Genomic DNA, 23,162 nt, shown 5'->3' with positions numbered 1-23,162 from the left:
TAACAGGTCTGTATATTAAATTGAGCCTTTACCAAAACAATACGGACGTGTATTTTTTTAAACTTACAATGTAGAGAGTAAACATTGCAGAAATGATTAACACTTCAAATGATCTATGTGCTAATAATTTTGAGTTATTTTCTAACATATAAAATGTATAAGAGCCCCAAGACCATAGAGAAGGGTTTTCCAAAGCCCACAGTTAAAAGTCCTTAATGCCAAAGTGTTGCTTCAAAATGGCCTCTCTTATTTACCACCTATAAGGTTGGGTGGAAGAGAACATCCTTCAGAAAATTTCTGTGTGCAGTTTCTCTCTGAGGTTGTCAAACCCTCCCAACTCTACCCCATCCCCCCAAAACCCCAGGTGATTTTAGGGTTTACTCTATCTTGCTCCTGTGATGCCATAGGCCCTTCTGCCATGAGGCAAAACCTCCCCTCCCATAGAAAGAGACACACTGGCGAGGGGAGTCAGGAAATTTGAGTTCTAACACCTGCTAATTACCTACACCATTTTGCCCAAGGTGTCTATAAAATGAGGAAATTGGAACAGATGATTTCTCAGGTCCTTTCTAGCTTGGTGATTCAGACTCTACTCTCTCCTATCTGAAATTCTGCAATGAGAATGTTCCATCTTTGCCTTAACATAAATGTCCACGAAGGGATAGCATATTAATGCATATTTAGGAGTTTATATTTTAGTGTGAATTGTTTTGAGAATTGTGATCAAGCTGTAAAACCCTAATTTCAGCCTTATTGCTGCTAATACAGGTAAGTTTACAAAGACTTTCTGATTGTGTATTGTTTTTCTTTTAATCTTTTACAAAGTGAGGATTCTCTTTCAAACTGTTGCTTGGATGGCTTGCATAGCTCCCTGCAGCCTAATTGCTTCAGAAACAGTGAAGTCTAATTACCAACCCTTCCATGTTTTCTCTGATTTTAGTCTTCGTTCCTGTGTAGATTGATTTCAAAGTATGCCTTTGAAGATTAATCTCTTCCACTGAGCCCCAGTTAGGAAACAAGATTATAGCAATGGCAGCCAAAGTAACAGCTGGTTTTTTTGTTTGTTTGTTTTTTGTTTTTTTTGATTCACAAGTTGCTATACATTGTACTTTTTAATGGAAAAATCTCTGTATTTGAGCTCTCGTTATATTTTCTGTGGTATCTCAAAAATTCTCTTGGATATAAGCCATCTGGATTTTTCTGCAGTCCTCTCAAGTTTCAAAATAGTGATACTTAGAACGTATTTTGCAGGGTTTCTATCGGTCAAGGGCATGCAGTTCTGAAAATCTTGTGCTGTGAGGTCGGACAGGACCGTTGGCCATCTGCCAATAGACTTGCATTGTTTAGCTTTTTAACTCACAGCCCTGGAAACGCTGTTGGTGTCCCCCCGGGCCTTCACTGGTTTTCTGAGTATCTGCCCCTTTGCCTACTTGAAGTGCTTAGTCCCGGCTAGTGAAGCCTTTAGGAGTTCCCAATTTCTTGCTTCACAAGTTACTAAAAATGAAGACATATCTGTTAAGTGTTGCTCAAGAGACCAAAACATAATCCTAGGACAGGATGTCTGGAAAGGATGTCTTGCCTGTCATGCAGCATAATACACGGTAACAAGTACTGGCTTTGGAATTAAACTTCTATCCTTTCATTGCTAAATGGCTTTGGGAAAGTCACATTCTCATTTTGTACTTCAGTTTCTTCTTTTATGAAAAGGTCATGCAAATATCTGTCTTGCAGGTTTGTTGTGATACTTAGAGATTGTGTGTGAAGTGCAAAAATATGTGTATGTGTATATATATATATATTTTTTTTAAAGTCAACCTTTAGAAATTGCCCTCTGTTGTCGGATACTTTAGTTGTTTTCGGTGACTCCTCATTATAAATAATGTTAAACTATCTTATGAGAAAGGCTCTTCTATGCAAAGGCACCAGGGTCACCTAAGGTCCTGTCTGCTCAGGGCCCCTCAGAATGTCCGTGTCTACAGTAATCAGGAGAGTGTTTCTCCTTTGGTTACAGTGTGCAGGAATGAGGGGGAGAAAGACTGGTAAACATATTAGGGGACGTTCCAGTTGCATGAAAGGCATAAGTCCAGAGTCTTTTCATGCAATGTGAAACCTTCATGCTGTGGCTAGGGTCCACTCTATAAAGAATATCTTTGCTCTTGCAATTTTCCATTGTGCAACAAGGACATGACTTTAATCAGACCATAAACCTCTTATTTCATGCTAGTCTGTGTCTTTTTATTGGTCTTAGTGTCCCCGTTTGTAGTTGTGCAGAGCTGTCATTTATCCCTTGAAAGGGAATTTCATAAGACATGTGATCCAGTGCACAGCTGTGTCAGTCCCATGAGAGGTGAATAAAGTCGACAGGATGATAGTGGAGGAAGATCCAGGATGGTAGGTGTGCAGTGACCCTTGAGCAAACAAATAGCGCAAAACAAAACCTGGCACCTATTAACTCCAGGGAAAACAGCTGTGCAGGGAAGGAAAAGTAATCATAGTTTACTACTCATATCAGCAACAAATGGCATTTACACAGTCACAAGAAGGTAAACATCAAATCTAAACAAAGTTATGGTATAACTACATTGGGAAGATAAGGAACCAGGAAGTGTGTGTGTGTGTGTGTGTGTGTGTCTGTGTGTGTGGTGAGAGAAGGAGAGAAGGTGAGAAAGAATATTATATACTGAATTTCTAGAGTTAGAAATCAAGACAGCAAAATCTGAAAAGTCAAGAAGCAGTAGTATAAACATTTTACTAGAAATGTAAAACTAATTCCAAAAGAAATAGCTGAAAAGAATTGAAAGTAGTTACTTCCAATAAGTAGGATGTTCTAAATTATTTGCATGTATAATTTTAATAAAAAGTAAAATGACAGGAAAAAAGGAACCAAGGAAGAAATATCAATTATAATACTTCTCAAGTAAATGTCCTTTAAAAAATGAAATTCTTCCTTTAAAAATGAAGTTGCATTTTACTTATGTGACATGAATTTCCTTTCCCTGTAAAACAATGACTCTCAATAGGAAAGGACTTCCTAACCCTAAAAATAACACAACTAAGTCAAAATGTAATAAACTGTGATGCACACTAATAAGTCTCATTTTTAAATTAATTTACATACAATAAAAGGTATCCATTTAAATGGCATTTTGATTTCTATCTGTGCAATCTCAGCCACAATTAATATATAAATGATGGGGTGCTCCCTCCAGCAGCACATATACTAAAACTGTAGAGATACAGGGAAGATTAGCATGACTACCGTGCAAGGATGACTTGCAAATTCATGATGCGTTCCGTATTTTTAGTAACTCAGCAACGGAAAGTCAGATACTGCATGTTCTCACTAAACAATAGGTACACATGGACAGACAGAGTGAAGAATAGACACTGGAAACTCCAAAAAGTGGGAAGTTGGGAGGGGCGTGAGGGATGAGAAATAACCTATTGGGTACAATTTATACCGTTCAGGTGATGGTTACGCTAAAAGCACAGACTTCACCACTATGCAGTCTATCCAAGTAACTAAAATGCATTTGTACCCCCAAATCCATAAAAATAAAATAAAGGTGTAGATGATGGAGCATTTCCACCATCGCAAGTTCCTTTCACCCTGTCTCTAGGGATGCCCATTCCCAGCCCCGGGCAGCCCTTCCTCACTTTCTGTTTCTTTAGATTCGATGTGCCTTTTCTAGAGTTTCACAGACACGAGCTGGAATGCGTAGGATGGACTCTTTTGTGTTGGGATTCTTTCTAATGCATCTGAGTTTCATCCCAATTCCTGTGTGTGGCGTACTGTTCCTTTTATTACCGATTAGTAACCTATTGGGTGCGTTTGCCATCATTTGTTTGTCTAGGATAGAATGCTTTGGCAAACCTTTGGATAGCTGAATTTTTAAAAAGATTTCTCAAGTCTTTTGACTACGAGCTCTTCCCCCTACCAGGCAAACTCTCTGATGGTCAATTATCAGAAAGGAGCCGGTGACTGACAGCGGAGTCTGCTTCTTCCGGGTAACCCAGCTTGGTTGCTTAGCAACAAACAGAAGAAGTGTATTAGTTTAGTGGATTCTGAACAAAAAGGTAATCATCTTTTATCCCCAGATAGATAGGAGACGATGTTATTCCGACTGAAGTGGGGGAAAAATAAAAACCGTAAAAATGGAAAGAAAACACATCTTGTAAATAACCACGATGACACCTTCCGTAGGCACACCAAGTGTGCTGTGAACACCAAGAAATCCCTGTTTAGACAAAATACCATGGTGTTAGGTGCTGCTGTGCAAAATAGTTTAAAATTTGCAAATAACTGATACCAGACATTAATAACTCATGACAGAGATAAAGAGAAACAGGTTAACCTGCATTAGCATGAATTCTGCAAAGGATCCATCTGAGATGAGGAAGAAACCTCGTCCCCTCTCCATGCCCCTTCAGAATGGAAGGCTAGAACTCCGGTAGATGTTATTCTTCCTCTCGCTCTGAATTGAGTAATTGTTTTCCGTAGTAAATGTGATTGACTTGTGTTTGTTCACTGGATTCCTTAATCTCAAAAAGAATGGCATCCATTTTGCAGGCAATGATGCTGACGGAAGTATTTTTTTTTTTAAACTTCCTCGGGAGTTTTGCCAACTTGCAATGGCTACTTCCTTCTCATTATCGGCACCTCCTTCCCAGCACCCAACAATATCATCTAGCAGAAATAGCTCTGCTAAGAATCGCTGATTTAACGAGTAGATTGTCCTTCAGCCATTGAATGCAAAGTGTTTAATAATCAATCAGAGATCGGGTTCACTTAGGTTTACAGGGTTGAAAGGGAGACAAAAACCCTTCACCATCACTTCTCAGCCAGTCCTGGAGCCGTTCTCCACTTCCCTCCTGATGACAGGTTTCTGGGTTTAAATCATGCCCCCAGGGAATGGATGTGAAGCTGTGGTCCTGCAGTTTGCTGTCAGTGCCTGGGTATCCTGTAAAAGACAGCTTTGCAGTTTCATTTATTGGAGGGGCAAAGTTGACTGCCAAGTAATTGGGTTGAGACTCCCCCAACTCCCCCTTACTTTTCTTGGGATTGTAGGGACCACTTCTCCCCATAAACATATTAAATTGCAGCCTTCCAGAGGGAAGAGATAGAGGAACACATCTTTCAGAGCTGCTATTTTTTTAAATTTATTTTCAGACTAATTAAAAATGTTCTGGTCTTTTCTGGTTTTGAATTGTAAAGATGTGCGCTTGTCCTCTGCATTGTGTGTGTGTGAGAGCACACCGAGACAGAGGAACAGGAAGGCAGAGTCTGCAAAAGACCTTGCAAAACCAAAACACATCCTGGGGCCCCACACAATTAGTGAAAATCTTGCTGCTACGCAGTGCTGGCAAATGCAGCTGCTACTGTAGAGCCGAGCTGTAAAAACTTTGAGCTGCTAAGTGCTTGCAGCATTGTGCTCTCTGCTTGTGACATTTTGTGGCCGTGGTTTCTGCTCAGGTGAGATTTATCAGTTCAAAGAATAGACTCAATGGAAAAGTACGGCTTTGCACGTAAACAGACTGCCGTTCACAACCACCACGTTGATGGCAGTTTACTGAAATTAATTCTCCTTTGAGTTAAAAGACTTAAAGCTCCCAAAGAATGTGTCCATGTTTATATATTTTAAAATATAGAAAAGAAAAGCCAAATCACTTACTACTTAATTTCTAAGTTAGTGTTTCTGAGGGATGGAAAAAAAATAACTAAAAGTTTTGGACCAGAGAATTTTTTAAAATTTTTTATTTATTTTATTTTATTTTTTTTAATTCAGATTTGGGGTCAGCAGTGGCGCTGAGGTTTTGGTTGGATTCCATCTCATCCTTTTTTTCTCTGAGTTTTGTTTTCTTTTTTCCTCTCTGCTATAACTCTCTGGTGAAATGGCAAGGAACTAACAGTGATAAGAAAAAGTGAGAAACAGATCCATGTAGCAGTAATGACGGAAACTAAAAAGCGACTGCACCCCTGAGACATACGCCAATTACAACACAGAGAAATACGATGCCATGACATCTGTCGGGCCTGTTGATTACCACGTCGAGATGGCAAATATTTGTTGGGCATCTCCTATGCGTAATGCATCCTAGACGCCTATTCACGGACCTCAAGACATTTCTAGTAGAGATAACTTATTCTGAACAGCAATTCTCAAAAAACTTCAAGGATCCTCCAAGAAGAGTTATTTGAGTCAGAGGGTATCAGGGAACCAACAGGGTGTGAATGAGATGCGTGGGGAGTGGCTCAGGTCAGGGCCTGGGGATGACATGGGGCAGGAGAGCCATCCTTTTCAGAGTGGTCCCTAGAAAGGTTTCATAACGGTTGTGAGGTCAGGGCCTGGGGATGACATGGGGCAGGAGAGCCACCCTTTTCAGAGTGGTCACTAGAAAGATTTCATAACAGTTGTGAGGATTTGCTGCCACACTAGGAGGAGACTAGTCCAGGGCCCATGGCTCTGCCATCATGGAGTGTCTGGTCTGGGATGTGGATGAACCGTAGACATTGTTTTTGATGGTTATGAAGACAGAGGTTGGGGGTTGAGGAAAGAGCGTGGAGGTAAAACAAATGGTTGCTAGTAGAGAATGATATGGGAACGCAGCAGGCTATATGCAGGGGAGTGTTGGGACCTCACCCCACCTGTTCAGAGTGGAGTTGAGCAGTGAGTGGGTAAGGGGCCGATGAAGCCTGGTCAGGGTGTCCTTGTACACAGGGGCTGGGCTCTGACCAGGTGGTGTGAAAGCCAATAACTGTCATGTACTCGAAATGTCAGCCTCGGCCGAGCCCACCTAAGGTGCTCAGACATTTCCAAAGCATTTTCTGTGGGCTGCACTGGACCGGCTTCAAGTCTCCACAACCCCGACCACACTGGGGCAGAGATATCTTCCAGTGCAATCTGAGGCCTGAGACAGAAAGTGGCTTCTTGAGCTCACAGATGGTTAAGATTGGAGCCAGGACTCTCCAGCCCAGTATTTTAACTCTCCCTCCACCCTGCCCAGCAGTCCCCACAGTCTCAGAACTTCTCACCATCCACAGATATGCAAAAGCACCTTCCAAAACCAACCCCGGGGAAGATCTGACTCTGGATTTGGCGAAACAACCTTGAGATGTTGGGAAGTTCAGGGTTTCTCCACCTCGGCACTATTGGCGCTTGGGGCTGGACGATTCTCTGTTGCAGGGGGCTTTTCTGCTCTCCACTAGATGCCAGTGGCACACCCCTTCCCCCAAGCTGTGACAACCCAAATTACTTCCAGACATTGCGAACAATCTCCCAAGGAGGCAAAATCACCTGTGGTTGGAAACCACTGCTGTGGTGTGTCCGTAAACATGGTGGTGTTGGTCCCCACCCTGTGTGACAGGTGTCCCCAAGGCCAGGATGAAGCTGCTGAGGCCAGGGTGAGCTAAGGGGGGGTGAGAAGAAGCAGCCTGAGTCTGGTGTCACACAGGACTGAGGAAGTCCAAAGAACAGGCTTTTTGTCCTGGTCCTGATGGCCATGGAAAAAAAATCACTTGATCCATCTCACCATGCTGTTCCTCACGTCTACTGCATTGAGATAACTTCTATTTTATTGATTGTAGATATGGGGTCTTTCTCTGTTGCCTAGGCTGGTCTCAAACTTCTAGCCTCAAGTGATCCTCCCTCCTCAGCCTCCTAAAGTGCTGGGATTACAGGTGTTCGCCACAGAGCCTGCCTGAATTGAGATCAGTATTTTTTTTTTTTTGAGATGGAGTTTTGCTCTTGTTGTCCAAGCTGGAGTACGATGGCGCGATCTTGGCTCACTACCACCTCCGCCTCCCAGGTTCAAGGAATTCTCCTGCTTCAACCTCCTGAGTACCTGGGATTACAGGTACACGCCACCATGTCCGGCTAATTTTTTGTATTTTTAGTAGAAACGGGGTTTCACCATGTTAGCCAGGATGGTCTCGATCTCCTGACCTCAGGTGATCCACCTGCCTCAGCCTCCCAAAGTGCTGGGATTACAGGCGTGAGCCACCATGTCCAGCCGAGATCAGTTTTAATTCTCACATTCTACTGCAAAGGTAAAATGGTCTTGGGCTGCAGTTCTCTGTTTTGAGACACCAGACAGGCGAAAAGGCAGTAAAGTCCCTGGACTCTCATCCCCAGTTGGCTGGAGACCCAGGGTATGAGCCCAGAAGGAAGGAATAACAGCAGAGGCTGGAAAGTGAGCCAGTGAGTGGGGCTCTGTATGTCAGAGCTTCCTGCCCTCTCTCCTCTTCTTCCTCTTCATCCCCTTTCCTTCCCTTTCCCTCTTCTTTCGTTCATTAAGTGGTGAGACAACCAGCCAGCATTGCCGAGAGAAACAGGGAGACTGTGACGATCCACAGGGTGCGGTGTCACTTTTGTATTCCACATAGTCAGTATGATGGTGCGGTGTCACTTTTGTATTCCACATAGTCAGTATGATTCAAAGATCCAAAAGTTTTACCCAGCATGTTGGACAGGCACATACACAACATACATGCATGCACACGTGTATATTTCTAGTAATTATCCACAGGAAGTAGTGAGTCCACAATGCCAAGAATTTCTCCTTTTCAGTGGCTATTTGTGATGGGAAGCAATGTGCATTCCACTGCATTCTAGCATCAGATTATGGGAGGGGAATGTCATCATCGAAGGCATGTCCTCTTTCCTATAAAGATTTCATTCAAATAGAAAGAGTTCTGCATCTGATAGTAAAAACAAACAAACAAAAAAACAGAGGACAATTTCTTCGCCAATGAAAATGGCCCCCTATGAAGGCATAGGGGCCTATTTCAAATAAGGATTAGGAAAAATTCAACAAGGGAAATGATGCTTTGAGTATGTTAACTTGCAAAAGGAAGAACCCTATTTCCTCTTTTCTAAGAGGAAGACAACTACTTTTGCTTTGATCAGAGTGCTGCTTGAGTGGCCAGAACTGACAAGGTTGGCAGAAGCGATGAGCTGAGAATTAAGGGCAGCGTCTGGGCCTGTGGGAGGTGCCATATGTGGGCTCACATCCGCTGAACCTTGATCTCCTTTGCACACCTCCATGTAATTTATAAATCAGCAGTATTCACTCTGCCAAGAGGAAGTCTACAAAAAAGAGATGTGCTTGGCGCTCCTGGAAATGCTTTTACTTTGGGGAAAAAGCAGAGTGTACACTTTGAATGGAAATTAGCAGGCTGAAGCCACAGAAGCCATTTATATGCAGCACCGCGATGCAAACAGGAGAGCGGAGCCCTCCTTAAAGGCGCAGATCGCTGAGAAGGCTCATCTCTCTCCATGCTTAAGAGGCCTGACTAGGCTTGGGTCTTGTTTGATAACCAGGGCATAACATTTAAACATACTTACAAAAATTCTTCCATAAAATCAATTCATAAAAACTTCTAACTCTGAAGCAAGGTGTTAAAATAGGTACTGGGTTACCCGCAAGGATTGTTGTCAGAATAAAATGAAAGGACCTAAAAAGTTAGCATACCAGTTGAAGCCATTCTTACTAAGACATGCATTGTATGCTTGAATAGATAGAATTCAGAGCTAAAATCTAAACTTTGGCCATCTGAACACTGCCCATCAGGATCAGCCACAAGACCGCCCCTCAGTTACAAAGCTGGTCCTCACCACCTAGTTCATGTTGGATTTTGATCCTTCTCAGTGTCTTCACTTATTCTTGTTATTTCCAACATCATGTTTTCCAAATCCCAACTTCTTCCCTCACTGGCTGTGTGACCACGGGAAGTTACTAGACCTCTCTGAGCTTTTGTTTCCTCGTCTGTAGAATGGGGTAACAGTACCTCCTTCAGTTACAGAACACCCCACATCAGCTGGTTTGCAACATGCCCTTGATTTCCCCTGGTTTCTCTCTCGCCTTTTACTCCCATCCCCACCCTTTCCCATCCCGGGTCCCTGCTACATCTCCTGACTGAACAACTCTTGCAACCCACGGGGCATAATTTTGCTCCTCTCTCTAGCCACAAGACAAAAACAATGATAATAAGACTAATCATGTAAATTCGAGGCTCTATGCAGCGTCCATAGCCCACAATTCAGACTCTCCAGGGATGTTTCTGAATAGGAACCCCACAATTCGCCAGATGACAACACGTCACATCCAAATAACCCCTCTTCTTGCTTCGCCACACCAACAAATGGGGTCGTATGAATTTGGAGAGCTAGAGTAGATTTTCTCTCATCACTGCCTCTCTGCAGTTTTATCCACAGGAAAAAGAGAAACAGTTGAGTCTTGGCTACGTGAATTAATATCTCCTGTCTTATTTTTTTCCGTCATACTTTTTTTTGTTTTCTTTCTTTTTCTTTATCGTTGTTTTTTTGTTTTGTTTTGTTTTTGTTTTTTAGACAGAGTCTCACTCTGTCACCCAGGCTGGAGTGCAGTGGCGTGATCTTGGCTCACTGCAACCTCTACCTCCTGGGTTTAAGCAAATCTCATGCCTAGGTCTCCTGAGTAGCTGGGATTACAGGTATGAGCCCCTATGCCCGGCTAATTTTTGTATTTTACTAAAAATAGTCAAGAGAGGGGGTTTTGTTATGTGGGCCAGGCTGGTCTCGAACTCCTGACCTCAGGTAATCCACCCAACTCGGCCTCCCAAAGTGTTGGGATTACAGGTGTGAGCCACTGCGCCTGGCCCTTGGTACTTTTTAATGACTTAAATAATATAGGCAAGTCTAAGGCAGGATGGAAATAGTTTTAAAAAGAATTTTATTCTGAGATAAAACATCTGCTTTATTTTTTCTATAGGGAGAATGGTTTCATAATTGATAACTTTCAGTATCGCTGAAATTTAAAGGTGGCTTGGTGATGGATTTGTCTTTATTTTAGTATGTGTTGCTTTCTGTCTCTATTTTATGTCTTTTAAGTATTTGATTTCTAAGTGCTATGGTATTTCATTTCCTTTTTAATGTGTCTTCTTAAAAATGAAAGTATATGATTATATAATCTTAGGCAGATGAACTACTTTCTAGTTATGACATCAAAGGACTGAAGTACAACAGAAAATATCTCAACACACGACTATACAAATATATTTTTAATGTCTATCAAATATTTCATATATAAAATTCAGAGGCACATAACTAGATAGGAGAAGATAAATTTCAAGTGTGTAGGAATCAAGTTTAATATCCTGTCAGGCAGTAGGGGCACACACCTGCAGTCCCAGCTACTCAGGAGGCTGAGATGGAAGGATTGCTTGAGCCCAGGAGCTTGAATCTGGCCTGGACAACATAGTGAGACATTGTCTTTGAAAAAAAACAAACCAAAAGCCAAAAGCAAAACCAAAGAGACAGACGGAGAGAGAGAGAGAGACAGACACAGAGAGAGAGAGAGAGAGCACTCACAAATCAAAAAGATATAAATGAGCATCTAAATAGAAGAAAATGAGTAAAAAACATGAATAAACATTTCATATTGGAAGAAAATGAACTGAGCAATAAATAGAGGAAAGTATGTGCAATTCCAGGCATCAAAGAAATCTAAATTAATATAAGGAGACAACATTTTTAACTACTTTAATTGGCAGAATTGTTTCTTTTTTCAGTAGTCAACCTAATACTGGTGAGGATGCAGAAAACAGAAATGTTCAGACATCTCGCTACCGGGAATGAAATGCACAAATGATATTAATTTTCTTGACCCATAGTTTCTCATCTGATGCAATCCCATTTGATTGCATATTTGACCTTAAGGAAATATTTGCAAACGTTTAGTTGGAATGATAGTTATTATAGTGTTCTTTATTAAATAGAATAGTTAAGAAATAGAAACATCTTAACATCTAACCAAAAAGGACTTGATTACATGAATTATGGTATATTTATACACTAGAAAACTAGGCAGCTATTAAAATAACTATGATTTTCTTAGTCAGTGCTCTTCAGGTGAAATCGACTTGAATGAGTAAAGTAAGTAAAAACGCAAATTACTCAAAAGTCAAAACAAGCAAACTCATGAGGATGAGAAGTTCAGCCAGTCCAAGTGGGGCGTGGAGCAGGTGTTAGGGCTGCCCGCTGTCTCATCCATGAACACCTGTGGCATCTTGTCCCTGCCTCTCTCAACAGGTCTACTCTAATTTTCTGCTTCTCTTTTTAGATCATCTCACTCGGCCTACTCATGCTGTCTCCACTCCCTCATGAATTCCCTTTGCATGGAGCACATTCTTTGGATTTTAGCCGTGCCTGCCCAGACACTGTTCAACTGTACAGCACACAGGCCTTCATCATGGTCTAAGGGACTCAGCCTTACAGGCCTGTCTCAGTAAGTTCTGGCTGCTATAACAAAATGCCATAAACTGAAAGCTTATAAACAGCACAAATTTAATCTCTGACAGTTCTGGAGGCTGGGAAGTCCAAGACCAAGGTACCAGCAAACTCAGTGTCTAGTGAGGGCCCACTTCCTTGTTAACAGGCACCCACCTTCTCACCGTTTCCTCACACGGTGAAAAGGGTGGGGAATCTCTTTGGGGCCTCTCTTATAAAGGCCCCAATCCCATTCATGAGGGCTCCACCCTCATGACCTAATCACCTCCCAAAAGCCTCACCTCCTAATACCATCCCACTGAGGGAATAACTTTCAACTTATGAATTTAGGGAAACACAAACAGACCCTAGCAACAGACCAATTCCAAATTACTGGGAGAGAGATTCTAATTGACTCAATTTGAGTCTAATCCAGACCTGGTCCAATCACGGGTTTGGGGAAGGTATTTGGTGGGCATAAGTGAAGAGATGTTCTGAATTGGGATAACATGGTGCATAGGGTCAACTCTTCCAGTTAAATTCAGGGGAAAGGATAGAGTCTAGAGATGGATTTGGCATGTCTATCACACAGCAGAATATTGAACATCAGAAAAAAATACACTCTACTAAATGACAAAAAAAGTTTGCACTAAATATAGTGTGATTCTGATTTTTTAAAAAATATGTATATATACACATATATATGCACAGAATAAATTACTGGGAGAATTCCTTGTCATGCACTTACAAAAGATTTTTCTTTTCTTCTTTGAGACAGAGTCTCGCTCTGTGGCCCAGGCTAGAGTGCAGTGGCACGATCTCAGCTCACTGCAAGCTCTGCCTCCCAGGTTCAAGCGATTCTCCTGCCTCAGCCTCCCAAGCAGCTGGGATTACCGGCACATGCCACCATGCCTGGCTAATTTATTGTATTTTTAGTAGACATAGGGTTTCACCACGTTGGCCAGGCTGATCTTGAACTCCCGACCTCAGGTGATCCGCCTGCCTTGGCCTCCTAAAGTGCTGGGATTACAAGCGTGAGCCACTGCACCCAGCCAGAAAGATTTTTCTTATTTATAATTTCTGTTTTCTAGATTTTCTGTAATAAAACCTAGCATGGTGTTTAAGTCATAAGAAAAAATGTACATTTTCATAAAGAGAAAATAAGTACAGTAAGGGCACACACATTTTATTAAAAAATTTTTTATTATTTTAATTTTAATTTAATTTTTTTTGTAGAGACAGGCTGGTCTGGAACTCCTGGCCTCAGTCTCTCAAAGTGCTAGGATTACAGATGTGAGCCACCACACATTTTAAATTAAAAAAAAAAAAGAGTGTAGAATTCTAAATTAACCCTTACTGAAAGTAATTATTCATAATAATGGGACACGATTTATAGTGGGACAGACAACAATATCACAGTGGGTAATATTACGGGTACCTTAAAGCAAGGAATGCTTTTGCCTTAAAATTCATTGTGTTTCTATTTGGTGGATGTGGGCAGTGAGAGTTTAAGAATACGTTTAATCTATAGGAAAGCTATCAATACTGATACGAGTTTTTAAAACGTTTATATGCCTATTAAAGGTAGTAAGCCAAAAAGCACTGAGAAAAACGTGTGATTTTAGAAGAAACAGAGAACTTGGGAAAATGCTGCAGCAGCTGGGGCATGACCCTTAGTCTTAGGAACTAGCTGTGCTATCTGAGAAAAAGCTTTCCCTTTTAGCTCCTTTCCTGTCTGTTTGCTCTTGAGCCTATGAGCGTCTGTGCTGCCCTGAACATCTGCTTCGTAAGAGCCCCTTGCATTTCTTCCAACACACATTTCAGTTGGCCAGCAAGAACGGCCTTGCAATGAAATGAAATTCTCATAATTTTACCTCGAAATGAAATTTTACCTCGAAATGAAATTTCAAGAGATGCCAAAACTCCCACTTCCACCCCATTTGTTCTAGAAAAGAAATATCCATTACACATTTATTTCTCGGAGTGAGTCCTGTCCAGAAGCCGGTATTGGAAACGCAGACATCCCTCTGCAAGAAGACATGCAACCATAAACACTTGAGCGTGAACGCTTAGGTCAGGGTGCGCTCTGCAGTCCTCTTGCTCGAGGGAAGGAGGGAGACTGGTGGCCTTTCAAAGGAAAGGATGCAAGGGCTGAATGGTTGCTAGGACGCCCCTGGGAAGAAACAGCTGGGATCAGCAGGAAGGCACCAGACGCTTGGCAGGAAACGACCGGCGAGAGATGGGGGAGCAAAGGCTCAGGGGTAGAACAGCAGAAGTGTTGATTCAGTGCAGGGCTGGTCCTGGCTGTCCCCAAGAGGTGACCCCTATCTTTCCATGGACTCTCTGCAGTTTCTGACTACCCCACTTCATGTAAATCCTGAGCATTTGGTGACTGAGAGCACTGTCCTCACCGTGGGGTGGACCGGGATAGGGGGCCAATCCATGGGCTCCTTGGCTGCCTCCGTGATCTCCCTGGCCCAGGGCCAGTTGTTCCTGCCGAGAGGCACAAATCAGCAGTTGTAACCTGTTGCAATGAAGGTAGAATCCACAGTTGTTTTTCCTGTAGCCCCCAGCTGGGCTTTTGGTTAATTAGGCTCAGAGGAGCCCGTGAATGATTGCGTTTGCCGAAACGCGTCACCAGAACACGCTGTTCTGATTTGGCTGCATCTGAGATTTTATGTTTGAATATTTTGCCGCCTGGCTTAAGCCAACAATATTTAAAATATTTTTCTTTAACTTGCATCTGCAATGAATGCATGGTAATATTCCTACAACAAAGTCCGGTAAGAGATGTTCCACGTTCAATCCAGGTCCAGGTCTTTCAGTCTAGTCCAGAGTGGGTAGATTAGGGAGGCAGGGTAGAATACAGGGACAGTGGCAGAGGTGGGGACAACAGAGAAACCCCAGAAGAAAGGCCATCATCTAAAGGAGGTGACAGCTTGAGGTCAGGAGTTGGAGACCAGCCTGGCCAACATGACGAAACTCCGTCTCTACTAAAAATACAAAAATTAGCCGGGTGTGGTGGCGCACGCCTGCAATCCTACCTACTGGGGAGGCTGAGACACGAGAATCACTTGAACCCAGGAGGCAGAGGTTGCAGTGAGCTGAGATCACGCCACTGCACTCCAGCCTAGGTGACAGCGCGAGACTCCATCTCAAAAAAATAAATAAAAATAAAAAATAAAAAAGGTGACTGGAGGGTCCCTGTGAGTGAGGCTGGGGCCCGTGAGAGTAAAGCTCAGTTCTTGGAGACTGAAGACTCATGGGAGGAACTCAGCAGGCAGAGGCCTCAGGGCGCTGCTGGGACTCTCAAACCACATTCTGCTACAGCCATCTGCACCTGGAGGGGAAAGAGAAGTCCATTCAAATAACTAGAGATGTCCTGGGCTCATCGGGACCACTCAGCTGTTGCCTGTCCTAAAAGTATTTAGAAGAACTTGCAGTGAAATTTCCAAATAGAAGAGGAGGGGAGCCGTAATTAATTATCCATCCCTTTGGGATATTGGAAAAATGCCCTTGGGTTATCCATTACCCTCTGTTAATCAGGACGGACTAGAATTCCATGATAATAAACAAGGCCCCAGAGCTCATTGGTTTAAAACAGCAAATGGGCTGGGCGTGGTGGCTCATGCCTGTAATCCCAGCACTTTGGGAGGCCGAGGTGGGCAGATCACCTGAGGTCAGGAGTTCAAGACCAGCCTGACCAACATGGTGAAACCCCATCTCTACTAAAAATAAAAATAAAAAAAAAATTAGCTGGGTGTGGTGCCAGATGCCTGTAGTCCCAGCTACTCGGGAGGCTGAGGCAGGAGAATCACCTGAACCCAGGAGGCAGAGTTTGCAGTGAGCCGAGATCGCGCCATTGCACTCCAGCCTGGGTGACAAGAGTAAAACTCTGTCCCCCAAAAAATAAAAAATTAAAAAATTAAATAAAACAGCAAATGTCTGTTTCTCATTCGTGCCACATGGCCATCACAGGTTAGCTGGTGTGTGCTCTGGTGGGGCACCAAGGTCCTCCCCATTCCTCCCTTCCCCCAGCCCCGGCAACTGCTAACCTACCTTCTGTCTCTATGGATTTGCCTATTCTGGACATTGCATATAAATGGAATCATACAATATGTGGCTTTTTGTGCCTGGCCCCTTTCCCTGAGCACGGTGTTTTCAAGGTTCATTCATGTCATAACATGTCTCAATACTTCATTCCTTTTTGATGGCTGATTAATATTCCATTGTTTGAATATACCACATTTTGTTTATCCATTCATCATTTAATGGTCATTTGAATTATTCCACTTTTTTTGTCTATTATGAATAATGCTGCTGCTAGGAGCAGCTTTTGTGGCATTCCATATGTTTTTGTATGTTGTATTTTCATTTTCCTTCATCTGTAAGTATTTTCAAATTTCCCTTGTGATTTTTTTTTTGATTCATTGGTTATTAGGAATGTATTGTTTAATTCCACATATTTGTGATTTTCTCAACTCTCTCTGCTACTGATTTTGAATTTAATGCAAAACTTTTCACAGTTGTTGATTTTGTATAAACCTACCAAGAAGTTGACATTGTGGACAATTCCACGTGACCCCCATATTGACCACCGATAGTTTCTAAGTGCTTTATGAACTTGCAGACTTGTGTTTTATTCTTCTTTCTTTTCTTTTTCTTTTTAAGAAACATATGATGCAGATACATGGGTGGGCTTATTAGTTCCTTATTTGTGTTAGAATAATGACCATCCCCAAAAGATGTCCATATCCCAGGGCCTGGAACCTGTGAATCTGTTACCTTAGATGGCAAAGGGACTTTGCAGATGTGATTGAGTTAAGGAACTTGATATGGGGAGGTTATCCCAGATTATTCAGTGGGACCCAGTGTAATCACAAGGGTCCTGATGAGAGAATGGCAGGACAGTCAGGGTGAGAAAGGAGATGCAACAACAAAATCAGAGGTTGTAGTGATGAGCTCTGAGGATGGAGGAGGGGGCCACCAGCTAACGAATGTAGGCGGCCTTTAGAAGCTGCAAAAGGTAAAGAAATGGCTTCTCCTTTAGAGCCTCAAGAAGGAATGAAGCTTTGCCAACAGTTTGATTTTAGCCCCAACCTCTGATCTTCAAAATTGTAAGTAAATAAATTTGTGTTATTTTAAAAGCCACTAAATTTTTGGTAATGTGACAATAGAAAACAAATACACCAAGGAATGAATGATTTCATTTTGCAGTTTTTTTATAATTCTAGCAGTTTGGCAAAAGAAAGTAAGGGCTAAACACCTGGCTTATGGAGTCAGATGACCTGAATCCAAACTCTGGTGAGAAGCTCTATGAATTGGGCATATTACTTAACTTGCTTAGGTTTCAATGTACATTTTTGGAAAAATGAATCCATCTCATAAGATTGTTGTAAGGATTAAATGAGTTACTGCAGTAATACTGGTACAACAGTGTCTGGCTCACAGTAAACACTCAACAAATTTTAGTTGATTTATAGAACATGTTGTTGCACATTTCAGCAAATACTAGAGCTAGGAAGTAGAATTGTGTTGAGAATTCTGCATTGCTGTGTCCGGATTGCTGCTGTCACAGCCATATTAATTGCTTACAAATCAGAGAATGAGCATTCTGAGCAGCACGTGGTCCCAGGCTGTAGGTGTCTGCAGTGCTCAGGAAAAGCCCCGATGCTCCCCAGCAGCTGCACCTGCTCCCTTGGGAAGGAGTCTCTTTTTTGTTCCTCTTTCAGTTTCTGGAGAGAACAGAACATTTGCGCCATCTGGTTTGGGTCGTTATTTTAACCCAGTTTCATTTCTGTTTATAAAGGTATTAAATACTCCAGGCTATATTTGAAACAGTTTCAGGATCAGCATGACTGTACTGTTCCTGGCTTAACCCTGAGAGGTTGCTGTTCCCAGTGACTATCTAGGCTGAAGCCCATGTAGGATTTGAAGAGACTGATTCAGGCTTTGTGAGTGGCTGCGACCACGCTGTATGTGTGTATGTGTGTGTGTACACCGCCTAAGTGTGTTCATTTCAGCCTCAGCAAGAGTTGTGTTACAAGGATAGCATACACAGCCCTGCCTATTGCAAGAGTAATGCATCAAGTGTGAAACAGATCTTTAATGCTGTGTGAAGCAGGCTCTTTTAAGGTCAACCAGACTTTCTGGGGAAAAACTATTGCCTAACCCTTCAGGTCATGGAGACTTATGTTTTTGTGTTTTTCTCACAGTTTTACAGTTTTAGCACCTACATTTAACTCTTTGATCCCTTTTGTGTTCATTTTTATGGATAGTGAGAATTAGGGGTTCAAATCCATTTTTTTTTTTGCATCTAGATATTCAGTTGTCCCAGAATCATTTGTTGAAAAAGCTCTTCTTTCCCCCATTGAATTGTCTTAGCACATTTTTCAAACATTACCCAACCACAAATGTAAGGATTTATTTTTGGACACTCAGTTCTATTTAACTGATCTAAATCTCTATCCTTATGGAAGTACCACTCTGTCTTGATTATTGTAGCTTTGTAGCAAGTTTTAAAATTGGGAAGTGTGAGTCTTCCCACTTTGTTCTTCTTCTTTCAAAGTTGTGTTTGTTATTTTGGGCCCTTTGCATTTCTATGTGAATTTTGGGACCAGCTTGTCCGTTTTTGCAAAAAGAAAAAAAAGGAAGTCAGGATTTTGATAGAGATTGTGTTGAATCTATAGACTGATTTGGGGAATATTGCCATCATCACAGTATTAATTCTTCTGGTCCATGAATGCAGGATTTCTTTCCACTCATTTAGGTCATCTTTAATATATCTGAACACTGTTCTGCAGTTTTTAGTGCACAGTTTTGTATTTCTTTTGTTAAATTATCCTAAGTATATTTTATGCTACTGTAAATGGAGTTGTTTTCTCATTTTAATTTTCAGGGGAAAATAAGAAAATGATCGGTCATCATCTTTAGTCATCATCTCAGATAGTGGGATCATGCTTGACTTTCCTTTAAATTTTCTTTTTAAATCTGCATTCTTCTTTTTTCTTTTTTCCTTTTTTTTTTTTTTTTTGAGTCGCACAGGCTGGAGTTCATTGCTAGTGTGTAGAAATACAGTTGATTTTTGTATATTGATTTTGCACCCCGTAGCCTTGCTAAACTCATTTGTTAGCTTTCTGTGGATTCTTCAGGATTTTCTGTACTCAAATTCATGTCACCTGTGAATAGATGATTTTACTTCCTTTCCAATCTGGATGCCTTTTCTTTCTTTTCCTTGCCTAATTACCCTGGCCAAACCCTCCAGTGCAAGATTCAGTAGAAGTCGTGAGAGTAGATATACTTCTCTGGTTCCTGATGTTGGGGGGAAGCATTTCATCTTTTACCTTTAAGGATGTTAGTTGTGGGTTTTTGCTTGATGCCTTTTAACTGTATCAGGTTGTGGAAATTCCCTTGTATTCCCAGTCTGTCGAGTGTTTTTATCATGAAAGGGTGTTGGATTTTGTCAAATGCTCTTTTCTGCATCTCTTGAAGTGGTCATGTGGTTTTTGTTCTTTATTAATATACAGATAAGTGTATTACCTTGATTAATTTTCATATCCAAAGCAGCCTAGCGTTCCTCCTGAGAACTTCCGTGTCTCAAGTACAACTTTCATTTTACAATGACCACCCCTTGCTGTTGGGGCCACACCACCTTACAACTTGCCCAGCTCAGGATGGCAATTCTGACTGCATGATCGCTTGATATGTCTTAACCAGATGCTCGGTTTTGACCAGAGCTCGGTAGCACACCTGGGGTGCTTTGTGGATGATGTGTGGTTCTTTGTGGGAGCTTGCATGGCCTTGTTGTAGAACTCTAAGGGTTTTCATAGTGACTCTCCTACAGGGGCTTGTCAGAAAGTCCATATGGTTCCTTTTACGACCACAGATAACTCTAGGGCTGTGAGATCTGCTAGGTATTGGGGTGCAGGCATCGGGGCTGTTTGTACTGCAGCCTGGACTTGCTACAGAATCCATTAACTAACTGCTCACCCCAGTCAGAGCCATCAGCTTTCCGTGTCTCTAGGTAAATAGATTCAAGCAGTGTGACAAGCATGGAATATGCTGCTTTCCATAGACCTGCCAAGCATTGCGTTTTGTTCTTAGTGGTACAATGTACAAAATGCAGTGTCCTGTTCTTTATTTTTGAGAGGATGCTGTATCATGTCTCAGACGACTGGATTCCTAAAAACTCCCCAAATGAAGCAGGTACCTGAATCTTTTAAGGGTTTATCTCACATTTCCTGTAATGTAAGTTTCTCACTAAAGTATTCGGATCACTTACCACTGCTTTCTCATTAGGTCCAATTAGCATGGTGTCACCAATATATGGATCCATGCGATTGATTATCTGTGGAATGTCCGGATGGTCCAGGACCCTTCAGATTATATTACGATGGAGAACAGGAAAATTAACCAAAACCTGGGCAAGACTGCGAATGTGTGCTACTATCCATCCCATGTGAATGTGAACTTCTTTGGATTCCCTTTATTGATGGGTATGAAAAGAAGTACGTTGGTCATGTCAATAGCTGTGTACCACGTGCCCAGGGCTGTGTAATCTGCTCTAATAAACATACCACATCTGGCACAGCAGCTGCCATTGAAGTTACAACCTGGTTAAGTTTGTAGGGATAGCCCACTGACCTCTCTCTTTATCCATCTGGCTTTTGCAGAGGTCTGCCTGGTGGATTAGATGGGAATGTGCTAGAAACCTTTGGTGTTGCACCATCCCCCCGACATCTTAAGGATGGCACTAATCCATGCCATTCCCCCTGGGATGTGTTTTTGGATTCTAGGAGTGCTGATCATGCATTCTTGGTATTCTCCTTCTCATCTAAAAATATACCCCCTGAGAATGTGAGCAGAACCAGACATTCTGTCTCCCATGAAGGAGGATGCAGACACTTTCCCCTTTTCCTTTTTGTAGAGATCACATGTGATTTTGATAGCACTTTGCCTTTTTAAATAGCACCAGCTTCGGTCATCGTCTCAGATGGTGGGACCATGCTTGACTTTCCTTTAAGTTTTCTTTTTAAATCTGCTTTTTTTTTTTTGAGATGGAATCTTGCTCTGTTGCCCAGGCTGGCATGCAATGGCACGATCTTGGCTCACTGAAACCTCCGCCTCCCAGATTCAAGTGATTCTCCTGCCTCAACCTCCTGAATAGCTGGAATTACAGGCGCCCACCATGGCTGGCTGATCTTTGTGTTTTTAGTAGAGATGGGGTTTCACCATGTTGGTCCAGGCTGGTCTTGAACTTCTGACCTCAGGTGATACACCTGCCTTGGCCTCCCGAAGTGTCGGAATTGCAGGCGTGAGTCACTGCGCCCACCCTAAATCTGCATTCTTAATATACTATCTGCACACACCTAACCATGTTCAATATTGGCCTTATTATTTTGATATCATAGCCCCATTCTGGGAAGTTTCTTGTTACTTCAACCTCATCCCAGTGGTTCTTTAATGGTCAGAAAATATGATATGATAAAAATATGAAAAACATCATAAAATCAAAACTCATTTCTTCAAAGTAAGTAATACATTTTTAAAATCTGTATTTTAAAAAATTCTGTATTAAGGCAATAAACGTGTGTGTTGGGCTATGCCAGGCCTGCCACGTACCTGATGACATAGTGTTGACTAGGCACCTGTGGCATAGCCAGGACTTGCCTAATGGCAGTGCCCTGTGGATCCTATCTCCTAAGCATTTGCCCTGATTGTTTGCCCATTTGGTGGTAAAATTAAGTGAAAGCAACATAAATTAGTCTAGGCTTTCTTCTTGCCAGTCTTCAAAACCTGAACCAGTCTTGATGGACTGGCTTAGCTCAATAGAAAAAGATTCTTGACTTCACAGATAGAAATGGACATTTAAAAAGCAATGAGATACCTATTTATGCCCAATGGACTGGCAATAATTTAAAAGTCTGTTAATACCTATTGTTGTCAGGGAATTAGGAGAATGCTTATACGCTACTGCTCTTCAGAGAACAATTGAAACACCTATTCAAGTTAGAGACCTACGTACCCTGCAAACCGACTGCTCCATTCCCAGGTACATGTTCTAGGGAAATCTTTGCATTTAGACCAGACAACATGTACAAGAATTTTTTTTATGTACAAGAATTTTTATAGCAGCAGGGCTTTTTCTTTTTTTTTTGAAATAATGATAAATTGGAAAAAAAAAAACCTTGGAAATCTGTTAACCTGTTCGTGTAAGAAAGTGAATTAACTATAACTACATGTATCAATATGGAAAGGCCTCAAAATCATAATGTTGAGTAAAAAAAGAAAGACTCAGATAACTTTATTCCTTCCCTGTAACAACTTGCCACACATTTGGTGGCTTAAAATAACCAATTTATTCTCTCACAGTTCTGGAGGCCGGAGTTGGAAATCAGTTTCACTGGGCACACATGGAGGTGTTTGAAGGGCTGCCCGTGCCAGAGGCTCTCAGGGAGAATCCCTTCCTTGTCTGTTCCAGCTCTGCCTCCTCCTCTGCTGTGTGAGTAAAACCTCCCTCTGCCTCTTTGATTAAGATAAGGTGTATTTAGTGTCTAGCAGGACAATCCAGGAAATTCTTCCCATCTCAAGATCCCTAACTTGATCCCTTCTGCAAAGACCTGTTTTCACTCCCATTTGCAAACACCATTTCCGGGTTCCAGGGATAAGCCCTGACATCTGCGAGTGGCCGTTATTCAGTTACCGACAGTGTGACATGATGAAAATGAAGTGTTAAAGACTGCAGTATTGTTTATTCCAGCAAATGGTGAGTGGTCCATCCTTCTCCAAGCCCTTTCTCTTCTTCTTCTCATGGTCTCTGGCATCTGGGAGAGTCCATGTGGCCTGGGTTGGGCTAACAGATACCAGCAGAAGTGATGCGTACAACTTCCGGCAACCTAGGTGCACCTGTTTCGCCCT

At 42.0% G+C, this 23,162-nt stretch overlaps 1 non-coding gene across 1 annotated transcript; it reads left to right on the top strand.

Moving 5' to 3' along the window:
• The first annotated feature begins 3,196 nt into the window (after positions 1-3,196).
• LOC115936083 (U6 spliceosomal RNA) lies at positions 3,197-3,303 on the top strand. The gene has a single exon (XR_004071667.1). It is a non-coding gene; the product is annotated as a U6 spliceosomal RNA (small nuclear RNA).
• The last annotated feature ends 19,859 nt before the right edge of the window (positions 3,304-23,162 follow it).

The sequence above is a fragment of the Gorilla gorilla genome, chromosome 8, assembly GCF_029281585.2.
Source record: "Gorilla gorilla gorilla isolate KB3781 chromosome 8, NHGRI_mGorGor1-v2.1_pri, whole genome shotgun sequence".
Lineage (NCBI taxonomy): Eukaryota > Metazoa > Chordata > Mammalia > Primates > Hominidae > Gorilla > Gorilla gorilla.
The sequence above is the reverse complement of the archived record's forward strand: the minus strand, read 5'-3'. Positions and strand labels throughout refer to the sequence as shown.